Here is a 19,900-nt window from a genome sequence, read left to right on the forward strand (position 1 = left end):
AAAGTAGACATGGAGAGCATGCTTCCTCTTGTGGGGCACTCTAGAACGAGAGATCTTAGGATAAGAAGTAGCAAATTTAAAACAGAGTTTAGCAGAAACTCGTTCTCCCAAAGGGTTGTGAATCTGAGGAATTCGCTCCCCCAAGGTGCGCTGGATGCTGGGACAGTGAGTAAGTTTAAGGAGGAGTTAGACAGATTTTTAATGGGTTGAAAGGTTATGGGGAGAAGGCAGGAAAATGGGGATGAGGAGCATATGAGCCAGGATCGAATGGCGGAGCAAACTCAATGGGCCGAGTGGTCTAATTCTGCTCCTATATATTCTGAACATGCATTTGTGGTATGCCCCCTGGTATGCCTCTTGTATGCCCCATGGAATATTTCTGGCATGCCCGTGGTAGCATAGAAATCATACAATGCAGAAGGAGGCCATTCAGCCCATCGAGTCTGCACCGACACCCAGGCCCTCTCCCCCTATCTCCACATAATCCCTCTAACCTATGTATCCCGGGACACTAAGGGTCAATTTAGCACGGCCAATCCACCTAACCCCCACATCTTTCGGACTGTGGGACGAAACCGGAGGAAACCCACACAGACACGGGGAGAACATGCAGACTCCGCACAGACAGTGACCCAGACCGGGAATCGAACCCAGATTCCTGGAGCTGTGAGGGCAGCAGTGTTTACCACTGTGCCACCGTGCCGCACAGTATGTTCCTGGCAAGCCCCTTTTATGCCACCGGTACGCCCACGGTATTGTCGTTGGCGTGCTGAGCATTCTGCAGACAGTCCTGGGTTCGGAGCGAGTGGGGCAGTATTCACTTATCATGGTAGCACAGTGGTTAGCACTGCTGCTTCACAGCTCCAGGGACCCGGGTTCGATTCCCGGCTCGGGTCGCTGTCTGTGTAGAGTTCACACAGTATGAAGCCTCACAACACCAGGTTAAAGTCCAACCAGTTTGTTTGATAGTAAATCAAATTACTATCAATTTAACCTGGTGTTGTTGAGACTCCTTACTGTGTTTACCCCAGTCCAATGCCGACATCTCCACATCATGTGTGGAGTTTGCACATTCTCCCTGTGTCTGCGTGGGTTTCCTCTGGGCGCTCCGGTTTCCTCCCACAGTGCGGGTTAGGTTGATTGGCCACGCTAAGTTGACCGTAGGTGCGTAGGTTAGAGGGATTAGTGGGTAAAATATGTAGGGATATGGGGGTAGGGGCCTGGGTGGGATTGTGGTGGGTGCAGACTCGATGGGCCAAATGGCCTCTCTCTGTGCTGTAGGGGTTTCTATGATCTGCCTACTTACAGAGAGAATAGGCATCAGGAGAGACACGCAAGAGCCATCGTAAACACTGTCGACTTGGCACAGTGCCAGGCTTTAGAAATTGGAACTATCTTGCACCCTCTGGATTGAGTTTCAGTGCTTGGCGAAGCTGCCAAATGTTTTCTTCTGCGGTTCATGCGAAAGGGGGAGGATAAAAGTCACTGTCAGTTTCACTCTAACTCCGTCCCTCCCTCATTTCATTGCTGGGTTCCCCGTTGAAAGAAAAATGCCTTGTTTCAGGGCAGGTGCACCCATGTGGTCTGAAGGTGGCCTGGGCTGGCTGTGTCCCTAAACCTGCTGCGCCCTCATCACCAGGGCAACACACCAAGGGCCTCCAAATTGGGTCAGGAGCCTGTTGCTTAAAACCCTCCAATTCCGATCCATTCTTTTAACTTTCATCTCCCACTGGATGTCTTTAAAATTGGCACAGAAAATAATCCAACCATTGTTCTTTTAAATCCTTGCATTCTTAAACAGGAACCACTGTGATTTGGATTCACGTGCTGGAATGTTACTGCTTCACCTGCTCAAGGCTCGTACGATTCTGTCCGAGGCAGTAAGAATGCTGATGGCACGCGTATAAAACAAGAGCCAGGCCTAGGGACCGCGTAAGTGAGAAGGAAATCACACCAAGTCCCTGACCCTGAACCCCCAATCTGACCTTCATCCTTGCAATGTAGAATAGAACTGAATCCCTGTCGGGCAGAAGGAGGCCATTTGGTCCATTGAGCCTGCGCCAAATACAATCCCACCCAGGCCCTACCCCCCCCGTGACCCCACTCTGCTAATCCTCTAAGGGGCAATTTAGCACGGCCAGTCCACCTCACCTTTCGGACTGTGGGAGGAAACCCACGCAGACACGGGGAGAATGTGCAAACTCCACATGGACGGCGACCCAAGCCGGGAATCGAACACGGGTCCCTGGCGCTGTGAGGCAGCAGTGCCACCGTGCCAACCGCAGGAACTATTGCTATTTGGATTCATATACTGGGAAATTTACTAGCCCAGAGTTCATAAGATCCTACCCAAGGCCAATGGTGAATGGCATTCTGTGAGACTCATTCCCCACCAACCAACGCCACCCCCCCTCCCCCTCCCCCACCCTCCACCCCGATGTGATGGTAAAATTCCAGCCACAGAATCTGCAAGAGGAGGCCATTTGGCCCATCGAGCCAGCACTGACAACAATCCCACCCAGGCCCTATGTCCGTTACCCCGCATATTTACAGTCCTAATCCCCCTGACAATAAGGGTCAATTTAGCATAACCGTTCAACCTAGCCAGCATGTCTTTCATTCAGACTGTGGGAGGAAGCCGGAGCACCCGGAGGAAACCCACGCAGACACGGGGAGAATGTGCAAACTCCACACTGACAGTGATCCAAAGCCGGGAATCGAACTGGGTCCCTAGCGCTGTTAGACAGTAGTGCCAACTACTGTGCCACTCTGCCGCCCAACGGTTAACTGAAAAGGAAGAATGTGCAGGCTTCAGGGAGACGGTCTGGGAGAGACACTTGGGTGAATAGTTCTACTCGGGCAGTGGTTCCCACTTGTATATGTCAGAGCACATCTCTACACTAAGAAACAACTTGAGGCATTCCTCCCATTCTTTCTGTCTTCTTCCCTCTCTGGGAACTTGGTTTTTTTTAACACATCTCTGTCCTCTTGCCTGTGGTTTTTAAACCTCTCTCTGTCTCTCTCTGGCTTCTAACACAGTAAGAAGTCTGACAACACCAGGTTTACGTCCAACCGATTTATTTGATAGTAAACTCACAAACTTTCGAGGTTCCCCTCTTCTCTGGCTTCTCCCAGGGTTTTTGTACGTTTTTGAGTTTTCGCTTCTTTGGCGCACGGAGACCCTTGTCTCCAGCTCAGTGGACACGGGCCCAATCAATATCAGAAATCTAAACCACACATGTGCGGCTCTCTTCCAGCCCACGCGTGCACAGAAGGCCTGAGATTCACCAGGTCTTGGAGAGGTTGTCCACAGGGGGAGGTTAGTTTTAGCTCGGTTACGTGAAGTTTGACTGTTTTCATGGCACACCAAGGGGATCTTCACAGCCCACTGGTTGGGAATCACTGTTCCGGAGAGCTAGTTGTAACACAATGGGCTGAATGGCCTCCTTCTGCGCTGTAACATTGCTGTGATTCTGGGAAGGAAGAGGAATTTCATTTGATTTTACTTATTAATGTCACGTACAGTGAAAAGTATTGTTTCTTGCGCGCTAGACGGACAAAGCATACCATTCATAGAGAAGGGAAGAAGAGGGTGCAGAATGTAGTGTTACAGTGTAACACTAGGGTGTAGGGTGTAGAGAAAGATCAACTTAATGCGAGGTAGGTCCATTCAGAAGTCTGATGGCAGCAGGGAAGAAGCTGTTCTTGAATCGGTTGGTACGTGACCTCAGACTTTTGTATCTTTTTCTCAACAAATGAAGGCGGAAGAGAGAATGTCCGGGGTGCAAGGATTGTGATGATGCTGGCTGCTTTTCCGAGGCAGTGGGAAGCACAGATGGAGTCAATGGATGTGAGGCTGGTTTGTGTGATGGACTAGAGTTCATTCACAATCTTTTGTCGTTTCTTGGTCAAAGCAGGAGCCATACCAAGCTGTGATACACCCTGTAATAAGTCCACGTGCTGTGGATTGACCCACAATGCCGTCAGGGAGGGAATTCCAGGATTTTGACCCAGTGACTATGAGGGAACGGCCAATGTATTTCCAAGTCAGGATGGTGAGTGGCTTGGAGGGGAACTTGCAGGTGGTGGTGTTCCCTTGTATCTGCTGCCCTTGTCCTTCTAGATAAAGGTGGTGGTGAGCTGCCTTCTTGAATCACTGCCGTCCATGTGCTGTGGGGTTGATCCACGATGCCGTCAGGGAGGGAATTCCAGGATTTTGAACCAGTGACTGCGAAGGAACGGCCGATATATTTCCAAGTCAGGATGGTGAGTGTCTTGGAGGGGAACTTGCAGGGGAATTACGACGTATAAAAGTCGTTTAGTGGATATTGTCAGTAGGATAAATCCCATATACAATGCCTCAAAATGGATGGTCAACATCTCCACCATCCTGAGCCCGCAGATGCACAAAGCAAACACTTCGAAAACTGTTACTCCAATCATGAATTATTGCTGTAATAAGTCTTCAGAGGCAGAAGTCCCTTCACCAGAATCCCTTTATTTACAATTCCACCAGCAGAGTGCTATCAGTCTATCTTCCGGAGAGCCGGAGGAACTCCTGGTTAAATAAAAAGACTCACTGATTCGCCCATCAATTGACTCCATAATCAGAAAGTTCCTATTCCAAAAGGCCAACCTCAATGTCCAAGTTTTTACACATCCACAAAGGATGCTTTTTATGATGCATCTGCAAATATTGGTGAGAGTCGTAGTGGACATGTTGAACCTCCTTGAGAAAGTAGAGGTGTGGTAAGTTGGGTTGCATTGAATCTACTTCTTGCCATCGATGTGCACCCAATGCCTTTCCTTAAAGACTTGAAACACAAGATCTTATTACAAAAGAACGGGAGCTCTGAGCGAATGCATTCAAAATGTCCAAAGATATGAGCTGCATTGCCTCTGAATTGTCGGACGGTATTCGATGTTAAGGCCACACTCTGGGCAGGAGTCCATTGTAAATAAGCTTTCGAGCTTTTCCCCAGGATATCTGGTGATGTTAATCTTCAACAAATAAATGGAAAACGCTTGCCCAGAAAGATAAGATAATTATACAAGGCATTGGTGAGGCAGCACCTGGAATATTTTGTACAGTTTTGGTCCCCTTACTTGGGGAAAGATGTGGTATTGGAAACAATTCAGAAGAGGTTCACTAGATCGTTTCCAGAGATGAGGGGTTTGTCGTATGAAGAGAGATTGAACAGTTTAGGCCTATATTCTTAATTTGATTTAATTTATTATTAACACATGTATTAGTATGCAATGAGAAGAATTGTTTCTTGCGCACTATACAGACAAGGCATACTGTTCATAGAGAGTGCAGAATGTAGTCATATCCAGGATGTAGAGAAAGATCAACTTAATGCAAGGTATTTACCCCAGATAGTCCTCTTGACACTAAGTGGCAATTTAGCGCGGCCAATCCACCTAATCCGCACATCTTTGGACTGGGTGCTACCATTCCATCTTCCGCTGTGGTGGGATTCAAGCCTGTGTCCCCAGAACATTAGTTGAGTGCCTAGATTAATAGTCCAGCAATAACACCATTAGACCATTGTCTACTGGAGGTCCACTGACAATATCACTAGGCCACTGTCTTTCCAGATGGTTCTGCGGCACCAAAGGAAAGTGATCTTGTGTTGAGGATTAGCCAGACAATACATGGTGAGTACTCAAATCTTTTAAGCTTTTCTTACCTGCTAACAAGGAGAACAGACACAGTGAATCTCAGTATGATGTCCTGTTGATTCATACAGATAATTAGCAGTTATAGTTAATTACAGCAAATGAGAATCAAGCACCTTTTTAATCCTTTATTTGCATGTTTAATCCACCAATCATAGCATAGCTTTTTGCACCTTTGTTATCCATTAGAAAATAGTCTCCTTCATTAACATAACATATCTTTTATTTCGCTATTTATCGTGGTAACTTGTCTTTGTTTCATCCTGTGACCAAGGCCAGGAACTTAGCGTTTATGGAACTGACACAAGACTTAGATTAGTCGCTTATCCTGAGTACTCAAGCGTTGGTCTCACTGAAAGCCGTGTAAGCATTTTCCATTACTTGACAGGGTTGTTTGTCGTAACTTAATTTCCACACTTGGAGAGGAGACCTCACACAAGGGTCACTCCCATTACAGTATTTGCATTTGCAAAGAGCCCCCAGCATCTGCAGAGAATGCATCTTATCTGAGATGGTGCAGGATGCATGGCTGATCAGAAGTATGTACACTTTCCTTAATAGACCACATAAAGCCTGTAAGGTGGTGGTCTGCGACCTAACACTGAGCACCAGCTTTCCTTCAATCGTATCTTAAGCTGGACAAATATTGACTTTATCCAATGAGAGGCTGAGGGGTCTTTAACCCAGGATTTATCTCATAATTACAAACCCTGCATTCCATTCTTATATTTCAGTTAAAAATCCCTCCGTCTGGGATCCAGGTTCGATTCCCAGCTTCGGCCACTGATTGTGTGGAGACTACACATTCTCCCCATGTCTGCGTGGGTTTCCTCCAAGTGCTCCAGTTTCCTCCCACAGTACAAAAGACATTCAGGTTAAGGTGCACTGGCCGTGCTAAATTCAGCACATCCAAACAGATGCCAGGGTGTGGCGACTAGGAGTCTGTCATAGTAACTTCACTGCAGTGTTAATGTAAACCTACTTGTGACACTCATAAAATAAAGTTTAAATTCTCCCTCAGTATACTCGAACAGGTGCTGGAGTGTGGCGACTAGGAGAGACTCACAGTAACTTCATTGCAGTGTTAATGTAAGCCTACTTGTGACACTAACAAAATAAGCTTTAAATTCTCCCTCAGTGTACCCGAACAGGCACTGGAGTGTGACGACTAGGGGATTTTCACAGTAACTTCATTGCAGTGTTAATGTTGGCCTACTTGTGACGCTGATAAAATAAAGTTTAAATTCTCCCTCAGTGTACCCAAACAGGCACCGGAGTGTGGTGACTAGGAGATACTCACAGTAACTTCATTGCACTGTTAATGTTGGCCTACTTGTGACGAAAAAGACTTTGTTAACTTTTTGTTTGGAACTGCAGTAGCACACACAGGTAAGATATTTAATAGATTATTGAAAACAAAATCGATATATTAAAAATGACACATTATCAACAGCAGGGAATATGAATTTGATGTCATCCCTATCTGTCCTGATGGTTAGAAACACAAGTGCAATTTGGGTAAAATCTAACTCAGGACAATTACCCTTCTGAAAAGACAATTACAAAGAACAAAGAACAACACAGCACGGGAAACAGGCCCTTCAGCCCAACGAGCCCACACCGCCATTTTAACTGAGCGCCCTCCTCTACCCATGACCTTTGTCTACACCTATTGGGGAAGATTGAGTGAAGACTAATTTAGGGACAATTTGTTAACACCAATCAGCCTAAGAGCACGTTGTTTGGGATGTGGGAGGAAACCGGAGCACCCGGAGAAAACCCACGCAGTCACGGGGAGAATGCGTAGACTCTTTAATAAAGACAAATTCTTTAATGAGGAACTGTGAATTTCAACAATAAATCTTGCTGCCTTTCAAAAGCAGCTGGTTATAATCTGTCTTTAGACGTTTACATACAGCACAGTTTATTACACAGCAGTGTTGCGTGTGTGGGGTTGGTGGGGGGGGGTAGGTGTTTCCAAACGCACACACGGACATTTCGAGCCAACGAGATTAATCATTACGTGTTTTCGGGGTTGATTATTATTTAAACATTCCGATGCATATTGCATGACCGCCCAACTTTAATGGAGATCTGGCTGGTGCGCAGTGACCCCCACCCCCCCCCGCCCCCCCCAACTCGCAAACATTCCTGCTCACTGGACCCGAAACACTGCTTGCTGACTCTTAGCCTCCCTCTCGAGCAAGGCTGTCTAATTAAGATGCCTGACGAAATATGCGAGGTTACTTTACACACACTGTCAGGTCCCATCACGGTCAAATGGCCCAGGTCCGAGCCAGCTGTCTGCTGGAATTAGGAACACGTCTCATTTTGCTGCTATTATTTATGCGTGTGTTTTATTCCGTGTCCCATGTGTGCGTTAAGTGCACCGCGTTTGCTGCTCGCAAGAAGTGAATCCGTGTCTCGGTGGCGGTAAGTGCTGGCGGATAGGTGGGGGGGAAAGGGGACCAGGCCTTGCTCGGTAACGTGATGGAGTGGAGCCACCTTGAGGCTGGTACCACTCTGCCCGAAAAGCCGCAACAATCTTTCCTCCCCTTCGAAGGCCTTTCGTTGGATGCAAGTAAATGAATTTATATAGCACCTTTCACAACTTCTGGACATCCCCAAAGCTCCTTCCAGTCATATATTGTCACCATTGTAATCATAGAATCCCTACAGTGCAGAAGGAGGCCACTCAGCCCATCGAGCTGCATTGACCACAATCCCACCCAGACCCTATCCCCATAACCCCATGTATTTACCCTGCTAATCCCCCTGACACTCAGGGGCAATTTCTTAGTATAGCCAATCCACCTAACCTGCACATCTTTGGACACTAAGGGGCAATTTAGCATGGCCAATCCACCTAACCTGCACATCTTTGGACACTAAGGGACAATTTAGCATGGCCAATCCACCTAACCTGCACATCTTTGGACACTAAGGGACAATTTAACATGGCCAATTCACCTAATCTGCATATTTTTGGATACTAAAATGCAATTTAGCATGGCCAATCCACCTAACCTGCACATCTTTGGACACTAAGGGGCAATTTAGCATGGCCAATTCACCTAATCTGCATATTTTTGGATACTAAAATGCAATTTAGCATGGCCAATCCACCTAACCTGCACATCTTTGGACACTAAGATGCAATTTAGCATGGCCAATCCACCTAACCTGCACATCTTTGGACACTAAGATGCAATTTAGCACGGCCAATCCACCTAACCTGCACATCTTTGGACACTAAGATGCAATTTAGCACGGCCAATCCACCTAACCTACACATCTTGAGACATTAACGGGCAATTTTAGCATGGCCAGATCACGTAATCTGCACATGTTTGGACCATGGGAGGAAACTGGAGCACCTGGAGGAAACCCATGCAGACACGGGGGGATCATGCAAACTCCACACAGTGACCCAAGACCGGAATCAAACCCAGAGTCAATGCAGGGGTAATGCTCTGGGTATAAGAGCTCAATTCCCACCACAGATTGTTGCACAGTGATTAGCACTGCTGCCTCAGGGACCAGGGTTCGATCCCCGGCTTGGGTCACTATCCATGTGGAGTTTGCACATTCTCCCCGTGTCTGCGTGGGTTTCCTCCGGGTGCTCCGGTTTCCTCCCACAGTCCGAAAGACGTGCTGGTTAGGGTGCATTGGCCGTGCTAAATTCTCCCTCAGCGTCGGAATGTGGGCTTCTAGGGGATTTTCACAGTAACTTCATTGCAGTGTTAATGTCAGCCGACTTGTGGCACCAGTAAATAAACTTTAAACTGTTGCTGGAAAACTGCAAGGAGCAATGCCAGGATTTACCAATGTAACAGAAGCATTTGACTCAGTGAATCACGAGGCTCGGTGAATGGTGATCCAGAGATTTCGATATCGGAGAAACAGCATCACTGTGCTGCCGCTGTGTAACGGCGATGTGACTGGAATGGTCTGAAATAGATGTCTTCAATATCAGGACTTGTGTTGAGCAAACGATGATGTGACAGCCCCCGTACTATTGGCAATCACCCCGTCAATGGCTTCTTTAAGTTCATTCGTGGGACATGGGTGTCCCTGGCCGGGACTGCATTTATTGCCCATCCCTAGTTGCCCCTTGAGAAGGCGGGGGTGAGCTGCCTTCTTGCAGTCCGTGTTGACGTTAGGGAGGGAGTTCCAGGATTTTGACCCAGCGACTGCGAAGGAACGGCCGATATATTTCCAAGCCAGGATGGTGAGAGGCTTGGAGGGGAACTTGCAGGCGGTGGTGTCCCCCATGTATCTGCTGCCCTTATCCTTCTAGAGGGCGGAGGTGACACACTTGGAAGGTGCTGATGAAGGAACCTTGACGACTTAAGGCTTCTTGTAGATGGTGCACACGGCTGCCACTGTGCATCGACGGTGGATGCAGTGCATGTTTAAGTTGGAAGATGGGGTGTTAATCAAGTTGCTTTGTCCTGGATGGTGTCGAGCTTCTTGAGTGTGGTTGGAGCTGCACCCACCCCAGGCAAGTGGGGAGGACACTCCTGACTTGTTCTATTCACCTCATGAAAGGCCAACTGCCCTCTGGTGGCAGTATTAAATACTGCGCCGGTGGAAAATCCTTTAATCTCAGTGCAAATCTTTGTTGTACAACATAATGGTCTGTCAAACACAAACTTTGTCTTAAAGGGTAAGTCCCTCACTGATCCATGTGTGAGCTGGCAGCGTGACCCCGACCCGTGACATGCCAACTGGAACAAAAGTTACACCTCATCAGCTTAGCGCTCGCTCCCTCATCAGAGTGGGGGTATAGGGGGAGTGGAACTGGGCACTCAAGGCAACATCTAACCAGCTGAGTGGTAGGTTGCCATGCGATGTTGCCAAGTTTCGAGGCGCCCGACTTTGCTTTATATTCTCTAGGGAGCACCTTTGTTACCCATAGATTCCCTACGATACAGAGGAGGCCATTCAGCCCATCGAGCCTGCACTGACCACAAGGCCCGATTCTCGTAACCCCACACATTTACCCTGCCAATCCCCCCCCGACACTAAGGGTCAATTTAGCACCGCCAATCAACCTAACCCGCACATCTTTGGACTGAGGGAGGAAACCCATGCAGACACGGGGAGAATGTGCAGACTACACACTGTCAACCAAGGTCGGGATTGAACCTGAGTCCCTGACGCTGTGAGGCAGCAGTGCTAACCACTGTGCCACTGATTTAAGTCATTTGTATCTGCGCTGTGTTTGCTCAGGGTCAGGTCAAAGGATCATTTGCCCTTCACTGCCTGACAAGATGGTGAATTAAATTCTTATTCAATACTTTCTTGGGGCAGCACGGTGGAATGGAGGTTAGCACTGTTGCCTCACAGTGCCGGGTTCGATTCCCAGCTTAGGCCACTATCTATGTATGTTCTCCCCATGTCTGCGTGGGTTTCCTCTGGGTGCTCTGGTTTCCACCCACAGTCCGAAAGACATGCTGGTTAAGTGCTAAATTCTCCCTCAGTGTACCCGAACTGGTGCTGGAGTGTGGCGTCCAGGGGATTTTCACAGTAACTTCATTGCAGTGTTAATGCAGTGCGACACTAATAAGTAAACTTCTGTTGCCTGGTGTTTGGCCTTTCCCTCAGAAAGGAAAAGCCTCGTCCACTCCAACTGTCCTCCGAACTAATATTAGCCCATCAATTAAAACTTGCAACAAAAGCTCAGTTAGATTTTATCTTCCCTATTTTTTAAATCACTAAATTCAGAATCCATGACGTTAGTTGTCTAAAATTAAAGTTTATTTGTTAGTGACAAGTGGGCTTACATTCAGACTGCAATGAAGTAACTGTGAAAATCCCCTTGGCCCACATCCCAGGCTGTGTGAGGGCAGTGTGTTAACCTTTCTCCGACTGGAGACCAAGTGAAGTGTTGCACTAAAAGCATTCCTTGGCTTTAATGATCTGTTCTGTTCCTAAAGGGACAATTAATTGTTCCGATTTGAACTGCCCGAGGGAAACTAGTCCTGGAAACTTGGTGAGAAGTTCATAATCATAGAATCCCTAGCGTACAGAAGGAGGCCATTTGGTCTATTGACTTTACACCGATAGGTTCTATCCCCGTAACCGCACATATTTACTCTGCTAATCCCCTAATTTCCTTCTTCATAGAATCTCTGCATGCAGAAGGAGGCCATTTGGCCCATCAAGTCTGCAGTGACCACAATCCCACCCAGGCTCTATCCCCATAACCCTACATATTTATCCTGCCAATCCCCCTGACACTAAGGGTCAAGTTAGCGTGGCCAATCAAATTAACCCACACATCTTTGGGCTTCCCTCTGATCCCGTGTCCGTCCTTCCCACACACTTGCCTGCTCAGGTAAGGAGGATTTTGCTTCCCTTTATTCCCTCAGGGGTGTGGCCACTTGTTGCCCATCCCTACTTGCCCATGAATGTCACATTTCAAAGGGCAAAGAAGAGTCAATATGTTATATATTTAAAAGGGTTGCAGGTTGCTTTAAGAGCTGATCACATGATTTGAGGGTGATGTCATTAGGGTGTTGCACAGTCTGCTGTTCTACTTTCAGTTTGTACTTGATACAGGCCAGATCTCGCAAAATTAATCTGTTGTTGTTAAATTTCCATCCCTAAAGGACCTTAGCGAACCAGGTGAGATTTTGTGACAAAAGATGGTAGTTTTATGGTCACCGTTATGAACAGTGATTAGTGGTTAGTGGGTAACAGCGGTTAGCACTGCTGCCTCACAGCGCCGGGGCCAGGGTTCGATTCCCGGCTTGGGTCACTGTCTGTGTAGAGTTTGCACATTCTCGCCGTGTCTGCATGGGTTTCCTCTGGGTGCTTTGGTTCCCTCTCACAGTCCAAAGATGTGCGGGCTAGGTGGATTGGCCGTGCTAAATTGACCCTCAGTATCAAAGAACAAAGAACAACACAGCACAGGAAACAGGCCCTTCCGCCCTACTAGCCCACGCCGCCCATTTTAACACTCAGTGAGTGCCTCATTCCAATCCTTCTGTCTACTCGGGGGGATTAGTAGGGTAAAAATGTCAAGTTATGTTACAGGAATAGGACCTGGGTGGGATTGTAGTCGATGCAGACCCAATGGGCCAAATGGTCTCCTTCTGCACCACAGGGATTCTATGATTCTGTCCTGTGATATGAATCTGGTTCTTGGGAGCTTGAATATCGTTTGGTGGACTGGAATAAAAATGAATCAATTAAATCTATGAAGCTTTACTTTGTGACTGCGAGACATTCCCCAATTAATGATGATTAAACAGACTGACAGTTAGTAATCATGAGCAGCAACCTTTGAAGTAAAATAGCAAGTCATGTCTCCAAGCAATAGTTTACATAGGGAATGCAAATGAGCGTAGATAAACAGACTGAACACAGTACAAAGCAATAAGGTTGGGAAAGCAAATAATTGAGATTACTTCATTCTCCCTGGTAGGAAATAAGTTGAGTGGATGATTATTCGGACTGTCCTTTCTGCTATTGCGAAATTAAGCTTTAAAGTTTATTTATTAGTGTCACAAGTAGGTTTACATTAACACTGCAATGAAGTTACTGTGAAAAATCCCCTAGTCGCCACACTCTGGGTACACTGAGGGAGAATTTAGCACGACCAATGTATCTAACCGGCATGTCTTTCTGGTTCTGGGAGGAAACCGGAGCACCCGGAGGAAACCCACGCAGACACGGGGAGAACATGCAGACTCCGCACAGGCAGTGACCCAAGTCAGGAATCGAACCCTCGCCCCTGGCGCTTAAGGGGAACCACTGTGCCACTGTGCCTCCCATTAAGGTTCCAGATATCTCATCGCTGCCAAATGTCCTTGGCAATCAGGGAAGAGATAGATAATTTGTTGGTGGCACAGTGGTTAGTGCTGCTGCCTCACAGCACCAGGGACCCGGGTTCGATTCCTGGCTTGCGTGGGTTTCCTCCAGGTGCTCCAGTTTGTTCCCACACTCCAAAGATGTGTAGGCTAAGTGGCTTGGCCGTGCTAAATTGTCCCTTAGTGTCCAAATATGAGCAGGTTAGGTGGATCAGCCATGCTAAACTGCCCCTTAGTGTCCCAAGATGTGCAGGTTAGGTGGATTGGCAGGGTAAATACGTGGGGTTACGGGGACTGGATCAGATGCTCAGTCAGAGAGTCAGTGCAGACTCGATGGGCTGAGTGGCCTGTTCTGCAGTGTTGGGATTCTATGGTTCTAATTCCCCCCGCAGAGCTGTGTAATTTCCTGGTAGAGGCAAAGAAGGGGCAATAAGAGAAAAAAATGCCCTGGGAAATTCCCCTCTGAAGTCCATAAACGATTGGAGGAAAGGGTGGGAGACCAATGGCCAAAGTATATCTGCTTCCTTCCGATATGATGGGATCTCTGCTATAGGGAGGAATTGGGACCTGATGGTCCCACTTAAGGGAACGAACGGAGTCAGTATCCAAAATATTCCAGGGGCTCACTAATCCCTGGGAAGAGGAGTACCAGCAAGCGGGTGGTACATTTGCCCAGTTCAAAGTCCCATTCCGGCAAAGACCTCCTCCCCCAGTCCCAGTCCTTCCCAGTCTATCAAACAGGAAAGCATCTGTCAACCAGCATTCCTACCAGAATGATAGGGAGTGGGACAGCTTGATCTTGGGTTCGGACATAGCTCGAGGGCCGAAGGGCCTGGACTGTTCTATGTTCTACCTCAGCAACTCTAGTCTGGTGGTTTCTGAGTCTATATCGCTCTAAAGTAAATCGTACCAACAGCGGGTATTCCCCCTTCAAAGGATACGAATGTCTCCCTGGTTCAAATTAAGTAGGCTTGTTATTGATCCTGGCATCATGCTGTGCCTAATTGATACAAATTGTTTCCATGGGTACACTTTCCAAAGGACTCACTAATCATTTTAAGTTGATGGCTGCTCTCTTCAACAAAACCACGTGAATGGGTTCAGGAAGTGAGTTGGGGCCAAGGATTCAGCAGGAATTACCCTTCTGATCCAAAGTACATTTGTAACATCTGAACTCCTGCCAAATAACATCCTATCCATTAGATCTACAAATAAAGGCCAGCGTATAGTTGCCACACTGTGTTTAATTGAGTAGTTATTCTGGGAAATGTCTGTTCTTGGGTCAGTGAAGATAGTGGCTCTAACTGCCTCCCCCAAGGTTTCTACACTCTTGCTTCTGGTCTGCTAGCTAGGGCCAGCTTACAAGCTGCTAGGGGGAATCTCACCCTGCTTCCACAAACTGGTTGCCAGGGTCCTGGGTTCAATTCCAGCCTCGGGTCACTGTCTGTGTGAAGCTTGCACATTCTCCCCATGTCTGCATGGGCTTCCTCTGGGTGCTCTGGTTTCTTCCCACATTCTGAAAGGCTTATTGGTGAGGTACATTGGCTCAAACAGGCGCTGGAGTGTGGCGACTGGGAAATTTCATTGTAACTTCATTGCAATGTTAATGTGACTAATTACTTACTTATGACTAATAAATAAATCTTTAATTTTAATTATATCATTGTTCTCCTTTGAAAACTGCCACCACTGCAGCACAGTGGCGCAGTGGTGAGCACTGGTGCTTCACAGCGCCATTGGGTTCGATTCCCGGCTTGGATCGCTGTCTGTGCAGAGTCTGCACATTCTCCCTGTGTCTGCATGGGTTTCCTCTGGGTGCTCTGATTTCATCCCACAGTCTGAAAGACATGCTGCTTAGGTGGATTAGTTAAATTCTCCCTCAGTGTACGCGAACAGGCGCCGGAGTGTGACGACTGGGGGATTTTCACAGTAACTTCATTGCAGTGTTAACGTAAGCCTACTTGTGACACTAATAAATAAACTTTAAACTAGTAACACTTGGGAAAGCACTGAGCTTCTAATACTGAGGGCGCAGTTCGATAAAAGTTGCTTTAATTTTGAGACACTAATACAATCAATCCCTTTTAACCAGGGGCACTGATTAGAAGCCACTCACTTGATGAAGGAGCAGTGCTCCGAACCATATAAACCTGTTGGACTTTAACCTGGTGTTGTGAGACTTCTTACTGCGCCCACCCCAATCCAACGTCAGCATATCCACATCATGACTCATAAACCCCTATCAGGTTGCCCCCTCAACCTCCAATGCTCCAGTGAGAACAAATTGAGTTTATTCAACCTCCCCTCTTAGTTAATACCCTCCAGACCAGGCAACATCCTGGTAAACCTCTTCTGTACCCTCTCCAAAGCATCCACATCCTTCTGGTAGTGTGGTGTTCAGAATTGTACACAATATTCTAAATGAGGCCTAACTGAAGTTCTGTACAGCTGCAGCATGACCTGCCAAATTTTATACTCAATGCCCTGACCAATTAAGGCAAGCATGTCATATGCCTTCTTGACTACCTTATCCACCTGCGTTGCCAATTTCAGTGATCGGTGGACATGTACGCCCAGATCCCTCTGCCTGCTAATTTTGCTAAGGGTTCTACCAATTGCTGTATAATTCCAACATGCATTGGACCTTCCCAAATGCATTATCTCACACTCGTCTGGATTAAACTCCCATCTGCCATTTCTCTGCCCAGGTTAAGACTGGTTTGCTTGGTGGAATCTACCCCCTCCTGCTTCTGTGGAAAGGTGGCCAATTATATTATGGTTTCCTTTGAAGATTCTCTCTGTATATTTAGCAGTCTGTCTGTCCGCAGCCCCCCCCACCAGCTGCTGTTAGTTCTAAATGATTAATGTATGTATGTCTTCGCTGGATGATGTCATCGTTTAACCCCAAATGTTTTCTATCAGCAGGATGGTGTGTTTATTTTGGGGTTGTCTACACCTTCCAAATCTCGTGATTGGGATCCACACTGTGTGAAATACTTATTGAAGTGTTTTGAACAATCTGGCACATTCATCACATGAGCCTCCAGATTAGAACTGAAAACCAACAATAATGGTTCATAAGTCAATGAGTTCCAAATGTGGGACAACTGATTATAGAGGTTACAACACCTTTAGCACAAGAGAAAGATCACTTTTGATACGATTTATTTGATTTGATTTGATTTATTATTGTCACGTGTATTAACATACAGTGAAAAGTATTGTTTCTTGCGCACTTCTCAGACGAAGCATACCGTTCATAGAGAAGGAAAGGAGAGAGTGCAGAATGCAGTGTGACAGTCATAGCTAGGGTGTAGAGAAAGATCAGGCGAGGTAGGTCCATTCAAAAGTCCTTATAGTTCATTAATCACAAGTAAGGCCTACATTAACACTGCAATGAAGTTACTGTGAAATTCCCCGAGTCGCCACGGTCCAGCGACTTTTTGGGTTAACGCAGACTCGATGGGCAGAATGGCCTCCTTCTGCACTGTAGGGATTCCATTCTGTGATCATTTTGAGGGCGATCTGAGGCATCATTTCCAATCATTTATAAATGCCTCCCCACCCTGTAATTTTGTCTTTTAAAAAGGATTTAGACAGTGACATGGGTAAGATGGGCATGGAGGGAGGTGGGCCAAACGCGGGCAACTGGGAATAGCTTAGCGGTTTAAGAAAAAGGACAGCATGGGCAAGTTGGGCCGAAGGGCCTGTTTCCATGCTGTAACCCTCTGTGACTCTAAGCGACAAGATTGGATGACAGTCTACCTCACTCTTGGTATTTTTAAAACGATAAGATGTACACTTTTAATTTCCTTTGGGAATTTGTTTTTTTAGAGCTCTGATTTGTACTCACAGCAGCAGTTAGTGAGGCTGACAAGTGTCACTGTGATCCCTGGGCCTGCTCTAAGGCTGATATTTGACAGAAGATGATGGAATGATTGCTTCTTGATGACAGTAAACCTTTCAAAGAATAACAAGGAGTTGAGTTCTTGGTGGTTCAATGTGTCCCCGGGTTGTTGTATCGGTTCCAAATTAAAAAAGAGATGAAATCGTAGGAATTTTCCCATGTTGTCCGCCACAAGAATCGTAGCGGATGGGACACAGACCATGTCAATCTCGGATGAGGTTTTCCGGTCTTGGGGCATACAGGCCAAAGAGACATAGAGCAATTCGGAATGGAAAGAGGCCCTTTGGCCCAACTGATCCATGTTGCCCAGCTAGTCCCAATTGCCTGCGTTTGGCCCATATCCCTCCAATCCTTTCCCATCCGTGTACTTTTTAAATGTTGTAATTGTACCCGCCTCAAACACTTTCACTGCATTCCATATACCCTCTGTGTGAAAAAGTTGCCCCTTGGGTATATATAGCTGCAGCTGTATAGAACGTTGGTTAGGCCACATTTGGAGTACTGCGTCCAGTTCTGGTCACTACACTACCAGAAGGATGTGGAGACTTTGGAGAGAGTGCAGAGGAGGTTTACCAGGATGTTGCCTGGTATGGAGGGTCTTAGCTATGAGGAGGGATTGGGTGGACTGGGGTTGTTCTCCCTGGAAAGACGGAGAATGAGGGGGGACCTAATAGAGGGGTACAAAATTATGAAGGGTATGGATAGAGTGAACAGTGGGAAGCTTTTTCCCAGGTCGGAGGTGATGAACACAAAGGGTCACGGGTTCAAGGTGAGAGGGGCAAGGTTTAACACAGATATCAGAGGGATGTTTTTTACACAGAGGGTGATGGGGGCCTGGAATGCGCTGCCAAGTAGGGTGGTGGAGGCGGGCACGCTGGGATGGTTTAAGACTTACCTGGATAGTCACATGAACAGACTGGGAATGGAGGGATACAAACAGTCCATCAGAGAATCAGTGCTCAGGCCTGCGGAGCTTTTAGTAATCCAGAGACCCGGGGTAATGATCCGGGGACCCGGGTTCAAATTCAAATTTCACTAAAAATCTTTGTTAGACTTTTAAAAATTGCCCAGTGGTGTCTCAAGATGCAGAACCATGGGGAAAACTCTAACAAAACCATTGCCAATTGTTTGAAAACCCATCTGGTTCACTTTTGTCCTTTACAGAAGGAAATCTGCCATCCTTACCTGGTCTGGCCTACAGACGTGGTGGAGATGCTGGTGTTGGACTGGGGTGGGCACAGTAAGAGGGCCCACAACACCAGATTAAACTCCAACAGATATATTTTGTAGCACCAGCTTTCGGAGTGCCGCTCCTTCATTCAGGGAGTGCTCACCTGAGGAAGGGGCAGCACTCCGAAAGCTGGTGATTCCAGATAAACCTGTTAGACTTTAACCTGGTGTTGTGAGACTTCTCACTGTCCTACAGATCAACAACAAGGTGGTTGACCCTTAAAACGCCCTCTAACCGAACAGGCCACTTAGTTCAAGGGCAATCAGTGAAAAGCTATTTTCCAGCGCACTGCCAGTATCAAAATTCCTCACCCCACAACTGACTTTTAAATGAATTTAAAAGCATTAACATTCATGATCTGGGTGGAGGAGAGGTTTGTAGATTCCGTTAAGTACAGCCGAGAGCAGGAAATAAGTCACAAAGTGACAAGGACAGGCGCAGTGAATGTATTGTAGATAATTTTCAGTTCAGGGGAAGTGCAAGATTATCCGTCCTGGGGTCTGGGTACGTTTTAATGGTGAGAGACAGAGAGCTGTGAAAGGGACCAAGGAGTCCATTTACACAAGCACTAGAGAAAAGCAATTTCAGCGGCTAATGGAAGGAAATCTCGAGAGGTTTGGAATGCAGAGCTGAGGAAGCGATTCTTCAATGTTACAGGAGATCCCATATGGAGTGCGGTGTCCAGCTTATGAAACTCGGACAAGACAGGTTGAGCTTGAAGGGGCAATCTTGGAATTCTCCTGAATTAGTCTGTGGAAGAATAAACTCCAGCACTCACTCACCCCAGTATTTTACTATCAGTCTGTACCTGAGGGGATATGGCTCAGTGGTAGAGTGTTTGACTGCAGATCAAAAGGTCCCTGGTTCAAATCCCAGTGCTCTCTTTGGTGTCTTTATTGCGTACTCTGGTTTTCTCCCATAGCTACAGTGCAGAAGGAGGCCATTTGGCCCATCAAACTGAACAATGGTTAGCACTGCTGCCTCACAGCACCAGGGACCCGGGTTCGATTCCTAGTTAGCTCACTGTCTGTGTGGAGTCTGCATGTTCTCCCTGTGTCTGCGTGGGTTTCCTCCGAGTGCTCCTGTTTCCTCCCACCGTCCAAAGATGTGGATTAGCCCTGCAAAATGGCTCTTAAATTAGCAGAGTAATACATGTGGGGCTACGGGAAAAGAGCCTGGGTGGGATTGTGGTCAGATTCAGGGAGATCTCCATACGGACAGTGACCCGAGGCCGGAATCGAACCCGGGTCCCTGGCGCTG

The 19,900-nt window shown here is 47.0% G+C and overlaps 1 non-coding gene across 1 annotated transcript; it reads left to right on the forward strand.

Annotated features, from left to right (window-relative positions):
* Positions 1-19,452: 19,452 nt before the first annotated feature.
* Positions 19,453-19,524, forward strand: trnac-gca (transfer RNA cysteine (anticodon GCA)). Its single transcript has one exon. It is a non-coding gene; the product is annotated as a tRNA-Cys (tRNA).
* The last annotated feature ends 376 nt before the right edge of the window (positions 19,525-19,900 follow it).

Source organism: Carcharhinus amblyrhynchos, chromosome 32 (assembly GCF_965287045.1).
Source record: "Carcharhinus amblyrhynchos chromosome 32, sCarAmb.v2.hapA, whole genome shotgun sequence".
Classification (NCBI taxonomy): Eukaryota; Metazoa; Chordata; class Chondrichthyes; order Carcharhiniformes; family Carcharhinidae; genus Carcharhinus; species Carcharhinus amblyrhynchos.